Here is a 5,555-nt window from a genome sequence, read left to right on the forward strand (position 1 = left end):
ACCAGTCATGTTTTAGTTGAAAGTCACAAATTCTATTTCACTAGTTCAGTCTCATGTAATTAATCTTTTTGTTGTGGTCCGAACTTTCTGTTTAAATTCTGGAAGTTAACATTCAATTCTAGACTTGTCCCTACCATTAAGTTGGCCATTTTCTTGGTTGTTTTTTAGACTCTAATCTTTGTGTGTCTATCTTTAGTTTTCCTGGTATAGCACTCCCTTCAGAACTTCCTGGAGAGCTGGATTGGTGCTAGACAATTCTTTCAGGTTTTGTTTATCTAAGAATGGTTTTGTCTTTTCTTCCCATATGAAGGATAATCTTGCCGGGTGTAGATTTCTTGATTGAATTGTTTTTCACTCAACACTTTGAATTTATTTTCCCATTCTTTCCTTGATTGCATTGTTTCTGATGAGAGGCCCATTGTTAACATGATGGGATATACTTTGTAAGTAAGCTAATGTTTCTCTCTTGCCAATTTTAGAATCTTGTCTTTGTCTGTGATTTTGGCCAACATGGTTATGATATGCCTTAGAGAAGAGCTTCTTGGGTGGATTATAGGTGGGTCCTTTGTATTTCTTGGGTCTGGATATTTGAATGTTTCTCTGGATTTGGAAAGTTTTCTTCCAGGAATTTATGGAATGGATTATCAATACCCTTATTATTTTTTCACCTTTTGGGATAGTGATTATTCAGATGTTTGGACATTTAATGATATCTAGCATTTCTCATGTATTATTTCCATTTTGTTGGGTTATTTTCTGTCTTGCTCGTGAATTTTTCTAGGACAGAGATTCTGTCTTCTACATCTGAGATTCGATCTTCTGCATGATCTAATCTGCTTTCAATACTTTCAAGGGAGGTAGGGACCAGCAGTTAGCGTAATAGCTATGTCGCTGGACTCCCACATAGTCGACCGTGGTTCAAATCCCAGACCTGGTGGCTTAAAACTCACGCCGGGCCCGTGTGCATGCGTGCCCAAGATCCCGAGAGGAGAATGGAGGAGAAGGGATTGCGGCGTGGCCATCCCCCCTGGGGGGTAATTTCTCGCTTTCTGTCTGTCTGGCGAGCACACGTGCCCTATAGCAAAAATCTCTCTCTCTCAAAAAAGGGAGTTTTTAATTTTCTGTATTACAGCCTTCACCTCTAACAGTTCCATTTGATTCTTTTTTATGGTGTGTATTTCCTTTCAGGTTGTCTAAGAACTTCCACACCTCCTGGAACTCTTTGACTCTTTTCTCCCACATCTTCTGGAGTTCATTGTCTCCTTTCTCTTGCATCTCTGTTAGCTTTGTCACGGTGAATATCCTAAATTATTTATCTGACATTTCCACGAGTTCCATTGTACTGTCTGTGCATGAGGAGTTGTTCTTTTCCCCTGAGGGAGAGAGATTTTCTTGGTTTCTCATATTTCTTGTGCCTCTGCAGTTGTTTCTGGTCATCTGATGAACTATACATTTCTTCCTAATTTCTTGAAGTTAAATCTGAGCATTCAGAAGTTGGCAGGAGGAGTTCTCTCTGCAGTTTTGTTTTCCTCCCAGTCTGGTGGATCTTGGGGTCTGGAGGGTGAAGTCTGAGCAGAAACTCTTTGGTTGTCTTAGACCCTGAAATTGGTGGGTCACCGCTCAAATGCCTCTGATATTTTCAGTCTACTGTTTGTTGAATTCAAGGATGTGGAACCTGCAAATAGGAAGGACTGACTGGATTAATATACTTTAGTATAAATCAGCTTTGTATTAATACTTTAAAAATAAGTAAATAATGTACTGATTCAATAATAAGTTGCTGTTTATCTCAATTCTGTCTAATTTTGAGGTAATGTTATGTAAGAAAATTCAAAGTTTCAGTATTGATTAGTAATTGGAGGCAGAGGGCTTGCAAATTAAGTTAAGCATTCCTACTGATGTCAGTCATGATGTACTGATTTGGTTTGATTATGCCTAAGAACCCTATATAATGAACTGTATCATCTTAATAGACCACATATTGGTGACACATATAAAAACAATCCTAATAATATCTCAAAAAAGCTCATTAGGTAGCTCCTCAGCACAAAAAGATTTCTGGCCACATGGCTCTCGTTCTACCTTTGCCTGAACAGGTAGAAAAACAAAATGTGAGAGGCTGGCAAGTGGCATAGTGGTTAAGGCATTGAACTCCCACATGGCTGACCATGGTTTGAGTCCCGGACTCAGTTCAAGTCCCAGACCCAATGGCTTGAAACTCACACTGGGTCTATGTGTGCCCAAAATCCCAAGAGGAGAATGGAAAAGGGATTGTGGACTAGTCATCTCCCCCTGGGGATTTTTCACTTTTTCTCTCTGTCTCTTTTTGTCTTTTCAGAGAGCACACACACACCCTGTGGCAAATATCTCTCTCTTAAAAAAAAGTAAAACAAAATATGAGAAGAATATTTGTTATTAATTACCTTTGATTTGTACATAATGTGTGGTCTTGTTATAGAGAGCAAAAAAAACACATAAGACAATGCACATTTAATTTCTGAAGGAAGTATAACACAACAAGAATTTACCATTTCCACCATGTTTCATCATGTATGGGAGAAATAATGTTGGACTTAGAGAGATAGGAATTTTGGAGATATCACAACATTGGAATCTTGGACATACATGTATATTATCAATTATGAAAAATCATTTTTTAAGCAGTGAAAGTCATTTCTTCCCAGGAAATTTTCTCAGATCTGTTTCAAATGCTTCCTGGTCTTTTCATACTAATGTAATATTACATATTTCTGTTGTATTACCATTTCATAAGAACTCAGTTATATTCTTTTTCATAAATGGGTCTTAAGTAGTAGTTATTTTGTTATCATTGAAAGGAAACCAGGATTGACAACAGTTAATAAATATAGCTCTTTTATTACCTATTTTCCAAAAGATCTCCATTTTATTTACCATTTAAAAAATGCATCCTTTTTCGCAAGTAGCAAAAACTCTGTTGGCAGAGTACCTTTCTCATTATGTTTACCTTAAGATTCTCAGGTTAAAAAGTTAGTTATTTTAACTAACTTCAGTATTTTTCATTATATGGAGCAGGTTATTTCTGAATTTTTAATATTTTGGTGTTTTCTGGGTTAAATAAGATATAAAATACTATATTTTAAAACATTAGTACTCTAATAATACTTTATTATTAGGATTTATTTTTTCCTATAGACATTAGGATATATATTTGCCTTCCATTTGCATAAAGAGTATATTATTACAACTCATACTGTTTCTTAGATGATAAGGCAAAGATACATTCAAATTAGACTATATATTGAAAATTCTGTATCTACAGGCTTGAGATGAATATGCAATTCGGTGAGGGGGAAAACAGAAGTTTTAATAATGATACCAATTATTAGCACTAAAGTGTTTGGGGATTTTTGGTATACAGTCATTATCTTCGTGAAGAAACTGTTATATTTGCAAGGGAAACATTACATGTGAATTTGAATGGCAAGGCTAGAAATTAGGAAGTTGGTATAATTTGGAATGAAGAACTTATCTTTCTTTTTTTTTAATGAAGAGTTTTCTTTCATTCATCTTCTTTCCCTCAACATCTTTCCAGTTTTATTAAGCAGGTTGCTTAAGGGAGAAACCATCTCCAGAAAAATTTTAATAACTTCTTTAAGACTTTCGTACTTGGCTTCAGTTTCTCCTACCTTTTCTAATAGATTCACCCTCTTTGTTCACCTTTCTAAAGGATGTATTGTAATGAAGCTTTCCTACAGTGAATTTACAATATCTACTGACGTCTGACTCCTTTATTTCTTAGGCTAGACACTTCCTCACTGAAAGAAACCTTTTATGAGTATCTATTATGCTCCTTTCCCACTGTTATAAATCCTCTATTTTCCTAAATAGGACAGATTATATTAGGGATCCAGATCCAGTGCCTTAGTACTTCAATTTCGATGTGGGTGTTTTTTATTTTTCTTTTTTAATCTCTGAATCTCTATAAACTCTGATAGTAGTCAGAAGAGAACTTGTATTTTTTGTTTGCTTTCTTCAGTTTTTAAGCTTTAATGGTGATAAGGAGCAAAGATTAAAAAAAATCTTAAAATGTCAGGAAATCCTCATTCAGTTTGGAACAAACAACTTAGCTTAAATGACTCTGCCACTTAAAATATTTAAGCTCTTCAGTGTGTAAACCTTTGTCCACAGTGTTGAACTGAGTTTGATTTGAAAGTCTCAGGCACTTTTAGGATATATTCTCTTTGTGATCATGCATTGAATAATGGTGTGCTTTTATTTCAGAGCTGTTAGTTAACTCCAGTACCCTAATAAAATATCTGTAATTTTTTTTTGTTAATATTTAGTACAGTTGTATTCCAGGTGAGATATGGGTAATTTTCAGTATGAATCAAGTTATTTTAGTTACTGTCTTAAATTTATTCTGGGAGTACTTGTTTCTTAAGTACTCAAAGCACTAAGGAAAGTTGTAGAGAATAACTTTGTTTTTGATTTGGGGTCCTGCAATATAGTATGGACTCACATTTTTACTGGGCAAACTTTTTGCTATACTATGTGATGTCCTAGCTAAATTAGATGTTTCCAAGTATTGGGTTATCAGAAAAGTCATGACACAGTTATGCATAGAAAAACAAAACAAGTCATGACTTTTCCAATCACCCAATAGCTTAACAATTCTGAACAGCACCTTCTTTTGACATTATATTTAATTAGTGTTAAAAACATTACTGAATCATGGCTGAAAAACCAATATTTCATTGGGTACTTTATACATATCCATTTAAGCTGCTTCATAATGAAGTCCCTCAGAGGTGATACAGGTATTAGTTGAAATGAAAATTGCTCCTATCAGTGTATGTCCAAGAACTCTAGACCCTCAATTACGCAACAAATAATCATTGCACTCTTGTGGCAAACACTGTCGTAGCTCTTTAATGAGTAAATGAAAATATATCATTTTGTGATTAATATTATTTGAATACAGGAGAAGGTGTTTTTGACAGATAGTACTCCTTTGTGAAATACAGAATCACTTCTCTGCAAATAACATTCATTAAGGATATGATACTTGTCTAGACTAGGTAGATTAAGTAGCTTTAGGTGGCATAACTAATTCAAAAATGCTCTACAAAAATTTATCATCATGATAGTTATAGGGTTATCCTGTAGTTAGCAAAGACAGGCATGTTTCATGAAGGAAGAAAAGTTGAAATAGAAATGCTGTCAGGAAATAAGGCATAACTCTTCATGTAGTTTCTGGGGCTATTTGTTCTCTTGCCTTTTTTTTTTTTTTTAAGAGGTTTTTGCTATAGGGTGCATGTACTCACCAGAAAGACAGAGACAGGGAACCAGCAGTTAGTGTAATGGCTATGTCGCTGGACTCCCACGTAGTCGACCGCGGTTCATGTCCTGGATCCGGTGGTTTAAAACTCACGCCGGGCGCGTGTGCATGTGTGCCCAAGATCCCGAGAGGAGAATGGAGGAGAAGGGATTGTGGCGTGACCATCCCCCCTGGGGGGCGATTTCTCGCTTTCTGTCTCTCTCTGTCTGTCTGGCGAGCACACGCACCCTATAGC

Source organism: Tupaia chinensis, unplaced genomic scaffold (assembly GCF_000334495.1).
Source record: "Tupaia chinensis unplaced genomic scaffold, TupChi_1.0 Scaffold000600_1, whole genome shotgun sequence".
Taxonomy (NCBI): domain Eukaryota; kingdom Metazoa; phylum Chordata; class Mammalia; order Scandentia; family Tupaiidae; genus Tupaia; species Tupaia belangeri.